The sequence below is a fragment of the Palaemon carinicauda genome, chromosome 14 (assembly GCF_036898095.1).
Source record: "Palaemon carinicauda isolate YSFRI2023 chromosome 14, ASM3689809v2, whole genome shotgun sequence".
NCBI lineage: Eukaryota > Metazoa > Arthropoda > Malacostraca > Decapoda > Palaemonidae > Palaemon > Palaemon carinicauda.
In genome coordinates this window covers 114,232,465-114,241,612 of record NC_090738.1, presented here as the reverse complement: position 1 = coordinate 114,241,612, position 9,148 = coordinate 114,232,465, and the positions used below count along the sequence as shown (strand labels likewise).

The following is a 9,148-nucleotide window of genomic DNA, read 5'->3' as shown; positions in this document are numbered from 1 at the left end:
TTTCAAACCAGCTGTGCTCCTTTGCACCCGGTCTTCTTGCCTCTCTGCATGGCAAAACACCCTCTCTCTCCCGATTCTCGCTCTCGCATAGTCTCTACTTGTGCTCGCATCTCCCGCTACTCTATGTGAAAGCATCATATGATATTCCTTTCTAGACATCATGGGCACCCAATAGGTCTGCTTAATCATCTGAAGATTCTGCCAAGTGGCAGAGGAATGTCGTGACCCTTTCTTTGAACTTATCAAGGACTTTATCCTTGATAAGTGCAAGCAAGGGGTGTATGCAACCATACGGTGACTTTTCGAAATCAAGAATACCGTGAAGTACATGGATACGAACGAGAAGAAAAAAAAATTTGTGTTGCTGTGGCAGCCAGTAACCCATGAAATGTGATGGTTTTAACAAAGGTGAGGGAAAAGAGCATAATCTCGATCTTTGTATGAAAAAAAAAAAAGTCTATGCTCCACAATTCCACACAAGATAAACCACAGCTGCCCACCAGTCAATACAGCACATCCATGTATATGCCATAGCCATAAATGGCTGATTTGGCAAGTTTTTACAGCATTTTGCTTTGAAAAACATGAAAATTACCGGGAGTCGGCTTCTACGGACCATGAAGCGGAGGAGGGGAACTACCCAGAACAAGTTGGGAATATTGGTGAAAAAGGCAAGTTTATAAACCTTTATATGAAATTCTTAAATATTTGATGTCTTGATTTAGCTTTTTCAAGTGTTATGCACACTAAATATTAGACTATCAAATAATTGGTTGGTAACTATTTGCTTTCTTGATTTAAATTTTTGTGGTGTACTGTATGTATGCTTAATGTAAATTAGCATGCATACTTAGCACATAAAAGTTTAAGTAACTTGCATGAATAATACTTTTATTCTAATTATGTAATACTGTATTACATTAATCAAAGTACTGTAGCATTAAGATAATGTTAATTTTTTTTCCTTTATTGCTTGAAAGATTGGTTTTGGAAGAATGCCGCAGAAGACCTTCATTGGCCGTGAATGCTGTGCTCCAACGTAGTAAGCAAATGCCAGGTAGCCTTTGTAAATATTTTCCAGTTTCTGTAATTTAAATGCATGTATTCTTTTTCAGAATTTTGTTATTTGGTGAAGAAATTATACGTAACTACATATATTGTAATTGCACTTAATGAAATTATACAAAACCTTATTCTAATAATTGTGGCTTTTCTATCTTCCCCAGGTGTACATTAATTTTGTGAGGAAACTCCACAGGACTACTTATTCGGCAAGGTCCTGTGCACCAGCCCATAAATTTGCTACCCTTTTTACTGGATGCACAATAAGAAGACATGGAAAAAAAAGATAGGTCTTCCTGATTTGATCTTCCTCCCCTTATACCAGAATAAGAAATTTTTCTGATTTTTTTTTTTTTTTAAATAGCTGTAATAAAAGTTGACAGTACTAGTGTTTTGTCGAGATTAATTATATTGTAATGGGAATTTCATCCAAATTAGTAAGTAAATTTGAAATTAATAAAAATATACAGTGCATAATGTAATAATTTCTTTAAAAATTTATCTAAGCTAATGTGGCTTTAGCATACCTACTGTATTGTACAGTAAGTACTTTTATATATTTTGCAGTTCCATTATCTGAACTAATCCCTTTTAAATATCTTATTTCTTTACGGCAGTGATGACTTGTCCTCTTAGATGTGACATTCCAACCAGTTACGTCCCTACATCGTTCATTCCATCATTCATGCTCATTCTGCTCCCCAACTGTGACTGCTGAATATTTTCTGGGGTTATGTTACTATATTTAAACTTGCATTTTTTTAATTAATAGAATAAGTGTATTACTTTATGTAATTTAACAATTCTGTATTGGTATAAGTATGCACTATAGATGTACAGTATGTGCGTAATATTTGTAAAAAGTTGATATTTGTGTACATTGTTACTAATTACAGTATTTTTCAGGTTTTCGTACATTTTGTACAGTATAGTCTTTACTGTTAATAAATGTGTTATTGAATGTATGTATGGTATTGAAGTTACTGTAATGGACGCAACTACCAATCTCTCGACGCCTTAAGAATTGCATCATTTATCACAAGATGTTATAACTTTGAACTTCATACGAAAAATGGTTAGTGGTCACTGTTTTTCTCTGATACAGTATTTTTGGGCTCGAGCCATGACATCCTGATGGAAGGTTCCTTCAGCAGCTTCCTGAGGGTATATATGACTACAGTAGATATTCCCAGAGAATTAAACTAAAGGTTTCACAGAATTCTAACTTCTGGCGCGAGTACCCTAAAGGTTTCCTTTTAGGATATCTTATATCAACAGGGGACGTCTGCTTGACACGCCACATGGCTATTTGCGCCCCACATAGCGTTTACGCTTCGAGGGGGATAAGGTGGCAAGTTATAGGAGGACCCGTTGCAAAGTTATCCTCCTGCGTTACTGTTACTGTACCTCGCGACGTAAACAAACGGCAGCCATAGCTGTCCGCCATCTTGACTGACGTCACATCCGCCCGCTTCATTCCTTTATCTGTAGCATATCCTACCAGTTGTGTTTTTCCCACAGTATTCATATTCAATGATAAATACAATATAGTAAATGGTAGGTATACAAATTTGTACTAATAGTTTTTTGACGAGTTGGTAGGGTTGCGAGTCGACTTCGCCAGCCCTTCCGAGTGATATTTCTTCACCTTGGCTAATTAAGCTGTACTTTGGTGATAGTACGATATATATATTACAGAAATATACACTACAGTTGGAAGGGTCACACCTTTGTGTGGATTGGCATAGAGGTGTTGCTTTTTGTAATGGCTAGAGTGGTTAGTTCGGGCTTCTGACAGTCTTTCTTAGATGTTGGTGAAGGAGTTAGATCGTGTGGAAATGGACATATCGCCTGCATGTATGTACCTGTGGATGTTCTAGTACTGCGGCTGGTATTTTTTATAGACTTTAAGTAGCATCAGCACTGACCCTTGTGGAAGGCCGTTGTTTTGTATCCTACGTCTGCTTTTTATGCCATCCATTAGTAGGAAAAATTTCAGATTGGTAAGCAATGACTCGGTACAGACCTAGAACAGTGAAAAACATGAAGTGGGCCCTACTTATGAAACTTGACTTAATCTCAATTTAGGAAGTACTTGAATGCCAAAATTTATAATACATAAAGCTTTAGTTAAGAATGTCTCTAAAATATTTTGTAATAATATTGAATAACAGAGAATCTGTAAGCATAGAAAATTTAGAAATAATGAGTTGGATATTTTAGATTTTCTCCAGTTTCTCATAACTTTCTGTAGGGTCAATAGAAGTTATGAACAAAATGTTAACACTCAAGGAAAATTAGAAGCTTAAGGCTGATGGTCCCCCCCCCCCCCCCAACCTTTAAAAAGGGGAAAATCAACCCGTAAAATGGGTCTTTTTGTAATTATGGTATACATTATATAGATTTCTGTCAGACTGCTATTCTGATAATGTTTAATAATCGTACCCATTTGAATTTCAGACCATCAGCTTGTAGCATTAATAGTTTGTTTGAGGCTTCAAAGAGACTTCGCGGAGTATTCATTGATACCATTTGTGATAGAAATTAGTACATGGAGAAAGTAAACCTCATTAATGGACGAGGAAGAAGAAACTTGTAATAAAGTAAAACTATGAACTAATATATACACAAGTAAGTTTCAACCTAACCTTTCATCATGATGAGCTTTCACTGTGGGTGGGAACTTCTAGTGGTGTTGTGTTTATGCCTAGAACTTAGAGAAGTTATCTGCATACTCCTTTTCTTCACTTGATCTTCAAAGCAGAATTTCAGGCAACACTTTTTCTTTTTTATTTCACTTCCTGTCAAACTGGTATAGCTTCTTTAAAAAAGAAAAATAACTAAAATGAATGACAAATGAGGGAAATGGTATATATATCTTTTAGGAAGAAATATCACTATGCAGTTTCGATATAAGAACCAAATTAGGCATTTTTAAAACAGTAGATTTAACTTTCGTAGTAAGGAAAATTGTCACAACACTGGAAAAGACTAACTAAAGCACACCTATTTAGAGATTTATATATCTGTGCAGATGTTAGTTATTCCGAGAACACGGGAGTCTGTAGAATTTGAAGATTGAAAATATCCCAAACTTTGTGTGATTTCAATTCATCATAGTTTTTAGGTGATTTTTCAGGTAATATATTTTCTGTTTATTCTATTTAGTCATTTTTATAACTAAAGCTGTTAAATTTGTCTGTTTTTTAATGATTTATTGAATAAATTTACTATTGATCGGTTTTCTGTACACCATCATAATCATCATTATCATCATCACCATCATCGCGCAAATGTTGAACTCTCAGAAGGGCTTTGTGTGGCTCTCAGAGGTCTTGATCTGAGCAATGAGGGGCCAGTAGGCACCCTCGTAGGACGTGTTGCATTGTTTGAGGTGTTTTCCCACATGGCCATTTAGGATTGGTGGCTAATCCCCATATGTGGCAATTATTTCCAGTTGCAAACTTTTACCCTCTTCTGTTTAGGGTTTCCCTGTCCTTCCTGGTGAGGGTTGTTCCACTGGGCAAGCCTTCGTTTGGGCTGGGTAGTGCCTCATTGGATGGCCATCGGTCACATTCCCACCACTTCTTTAGCTTGTGAGCAGCTTCCTGGTTTGGATCTAATTCATCCACTATTGGGAAGCTTTTACAGGATTTCAGTTTTTGCTTTGTTTCCTGATGATTGTGGACTGGATACCTAGGGTCATTAATTTGTTTATTCTTTTCAATTTGTACTACAGTTTCTCATCTGATATGGGATTGGTGGGATACAGACTATTTTATATAAAGATGGTGGAGGTGTTGGTTTTAGGGTATCGGAAATAGACAGGACTTGTTTAGCTCTTGGTCTACCTTCTGCATATTGTATGATCTTGCCCTCACTGATGCACAGTATTCCGCAGTAGAGTAACTAAGCGCTAGGACTGTCTGTCTCCGAATCTTAGGTGTTCCCCAGCTGGTGTTGGAGAGTTTGTTGAGGAGGTTGTTCCTAGTTGCTATTTATTTGTATTTATTTATGTGCTCTTTCAAGGAGTGCTCTGTCAAGGGTGACACCTAAATAAACTGGGTAGGGGCGATTTTCCATTTCTTTGTCATTCCACTTGATCTTTAGCTTTTTGTTTGCCCTGTGATTATTCAGCTGGGAGGCACACACGTGTTTTGCTTGGATTGGCATTGAGGTGCCACTTTTTGTAGTAAGTGGAGAGGGTAGTAAAGACTTTTAACAGCCATCTTTGATGGTTGTGAAGGAGTCTATGTGGAAATGCACATGGCGCCTGCATGTATGTACCTGCGGGTGTTCTGGTACTGCGGCTGGTCATTTGTATAGATGTTAAATAGCATCAGCGCCAGCACTGACCCTTGTGGAAAGCTGCTGTTCTGTATCCTCCATCTGTATTAACTGCCATCCATTTCTATGAAGAATCGCTGCCTGATAAGCAATGATTCGGTACAAACCTATTACAATGAAAAACATCTGGTGAACCATACTTTTGAAACTTTACTAATCTAGATTTAGAAATGATTTGAATACCAGAATTTAAAATGTAGGTTTAATTAAGAATGCCTTTAAGATAATTTATTATAACATTGACTAGCAGGCGAATCTTCAAGCATATAAATTTTAGAATTTATTTATAGTTGGATATTGTAAATTGCTTGGTTTCTAATAACTATTTGTGGATTCAATGCAAATTAAAAAATAGAGAAGTAAGTGTAGGAAAATCAGGATAATAACACTGTCTCCTCTTAAAAATTGGAAAACCAACCCTTAAAATGGGGCTCTTTGTAAATCTGATATTCATTGTATGAATTTTTGTCACACTTTTATTCTGATCATGTTGACTAATCTTTTCCATTTAATTTCAGATCATCAGCTTGTAGCCTAAACAATACTTTGTTTGGGGTTTCAAAGACACTTCTGTAAATATTCTCTTTCAACTTTGATAAAAATTAGAACATGGAGACAGCGACTTTTGCTGATGGACAACAAAGTACCGAAATATAAACCTATTAAATAAAACTATGGACCAATACATTAACAAGTAAGTTTCAACATTTCATTATCTAAAGCTATTACTGTGTGTGGGAGCTTCTGGTGGCTGGTGTATTTATCCCTAATACTTTGAAAGATATCTGCTGACTCCCATTTCTTTGTGTAATCATCCAAGAAGAATATTGGCTAAATATTTTTTTCATTTTAGTTTAAACTCCATTTGTTATATATGTAAAACTATGACAAATAAGGGTTATATTTCATATAACCCTGAAAGAAATTATACTGGTGAGGTTTCCATTTCTGAAACCATTTATGGTGAGGTTGCAGTGACTAAAGGAACTAACGAGCTTGAGCGTGACTCTAACCCCAGTCTAGCAATCACCAGGCAAGGACGCTAGCACCAGGCCACCACAACCCTTAGTTAAAGAAAATTTAGAATTTCCGACTTTGCTTGAAATTAATTCAGTATAATAGTATATCATTACTTAAGACTAGACATTTTAAAAATCCTCTTCAGATGGTAAATAATTCCCAGATATGATGTTACTACTCTCGCCATCTGTGTGTGCTCCGTGCGGATATTGCTTGCCACTCCAGTCTTTGACTTGCATACCTTTCCACAGATGAGGATTCGAGGCTGTTATGACCTATCTTTTTCAGGAATGTTGCTTATACTTCCACCTATTTAAAGTGATGGACTGCACAGCCCTACGCCAAGGTGGTAACCCTTGTTGTTAACCTCCTCCAGACTATACCGTTACTTTTAAGGGTTTCCAGATAACATTATCCAGACTATACCGTTACTTTTAAGGGTTTCCAGATAACATTATCCAGACCACACCGTTGTTTTTAAGGATTTCCAGATAACATTATCCTGACCATACCATTACTTTTAAGGGTTTCCAGATAACATTATCCAGATCATACCGTTACTTTTAAGTGTTCCCAGGTTAGTTGGGGTTTTTATGCCAGCATAACAATCTAATGGTGAACAGCTTATCGTACTTTTTGTACTTTATTCAGGTCCCGTCATCATAAGATTTTTGCAATACTGTACATTAATTTTTTAGATTTTCTGGCCCTATCCTTATCATTTGTTTAATTCTGTTTTATTATCATTTCCATTGGTTAGGTTGACTTCCATGCTGCCAATACTGACTTTATCTCTTTTACTCCAACATCGAAGCTAAAGTATTTTGAGAAAATTTTCTAAACTTAATATTTCGTAGTATTTTCTTTAGGAGCTTTTACAACAGTGTTAAGGCCTTGCCGAGGTTAATAGAGATTGCTTTTTAAATGTGTATTTCCTGTACTTGCCTTGGTAAGGATGTATGTGGTCCTTCTTTCCATCCTAAGTCTCTGTGGCATTGAATCAGATAAATTTATAAGTGCAAGAGCATAACTCGACCTAATATTTTAGCTGCGGATAGAAGGAAAAAACTGTCTTTGCACTCTCTCTCTCTCTCCTTGTTCTTATGGATAAGAATTATTATGCTGTCTACCCAGGACTTTGGTATTTAACTTTCCATAATAAGGCACAGATGATCTTCTGCAGCACCTTTTTGAGAAGGTTTTAACAGGAATGCCATCAGAACCTTAACTTTTGCCTTCTTTAATACTTCTTTATTATGTCTGGAACTTGGTACAATTCTGAAAGCTTGTTGAGTTCCTAGATCATTGCTAGGCTCAGCGAGTATCAATAGGCTACCATTCTTCAATGACATTGCAATGGTTCTGTTTAACATGTGAATTCTCAGCCTTGTGGTTCGAAATCTGTTCTTTTGAGGGTGGTTGTGCCATAAAGTTTCCTGACAGGCAATTTTTTTTTTATCGAAGTCCATAAAATTATTTTATGGCATTTTGTTATAAGAGCCTTGCAATTAGATTTTGTCAGTAGAGGTTTTTAATTTCACCTCTGTAGCATACATATTTTGACAATGACGGCCTTAGGTCCATAAATTCTTTGGCTAATGAAAATGAGTGAGGGTTTATAGGGTAAATAACGGTACTTTCTGGACTTCTTGAAGTAATTGGCGTAGGCTACACTGTTAGTTCTCATAAAACCAGTCTGCATAAGAGAAGCCTTAGTGAAACTATTGTTGTTCTCTCAACATCCACTGTTTCTGGGTCTTCCTCAAAAATGCTGGTAAAGAAGGGTGAAAGGCAGTCTAGAATTTCGAGGGGCAAAGGAGCTCTTTTGTCTTTAGGTTTTCAGTGCAGCTCGGGTTGATTTTTTTAAACATCCTTGCAGATTTGATGTCAAATTTGAAGATGGATTTTGCCAGTCTATGATCAGCTCCAAGCATGACTACAGTTTTATATACATATTGTTATGAGTGGCTCTGCCTAGTTAGTTGTCTAGCATGTCTGTTTGGATGTGGAATGGTTTCTTTTAATGAAAAGATAGTGCTAAGTTGTTCCTCTTGCCAGTGATATATCGTTATTCATAAGGCTTTCACTTCACTGATACATGTTGGATCTTGGGTAGGTATGAAATTATTTTGGTTCTTAAATCAAAATTCATTGTGTGAATACTTTGAAGATTCTTTTGGTAAGCCTCTCAAGGCGTATCCATTGTTCCCTTTGGCGAGTTTATCCTTGCACAGGAGGCGTTTCGGTACAACAATGTTAAAGTTGTATCCACGAAGTTTGTTAGTAACTGATGCAGTTCTCCACGGTGGTCTTGTAGTTCTGTTGGTAGTTGGGTCTTCTTCTTTTTTTTTTTTTTTTTCTTTTTGTGATAAAAATTAATTTCCGGAATGTCCACAACTGGACATCTAGGAAAGTTTGAGGCCCCCTTTCTACGACTTTGCCTTTTAAAAGGTGAGCTGTGTGGCTTGTTACAAGGATAGCTCTGTCAGACGTGTGACTGTTGAAGACAGGGTACCACTTCAAAATCAGCTTGCTCACCATTAATCAAACATGCTTCACTCTTCATACAGGACTCTAAGAGCTATAAGTTCCAATGCAGACCTGCTCCAAAGGCTCTGCTCCATTGCTCGAGGAACTTGACAATTAAGGTGTTGAAAGATCAGAATCTGTGAGCTTGTCATGTGAAATCATTAATGTGAGATAAAGGCTTTGGCAAGAG

The 9,148-nt window shown here is 36.7% G+C and overlaps 1 long non-coding RNA gene across 1 annotated transcript; it reads left to right on the top strand.

Annotated features, from left to right (window-relative positions):
- Window positions 1-967: 967 nt before the first annotated feature.
- On the top strand, window positions 968-2,128 carry LOC137653227 (uncharacterized). Its single transcript, XR_011046434.1, has 3 exons — window positions 968-1,057; window positions 1,227-1,715; window positions 1,969-2,128. It is a non-coding gene; the product is annotated as an uncharacterized lncRNA (long non-coding RNA).
- The last annotated feature ends 7,020 nt before the right edge of the window (window positions 2,129-9,148 follow it).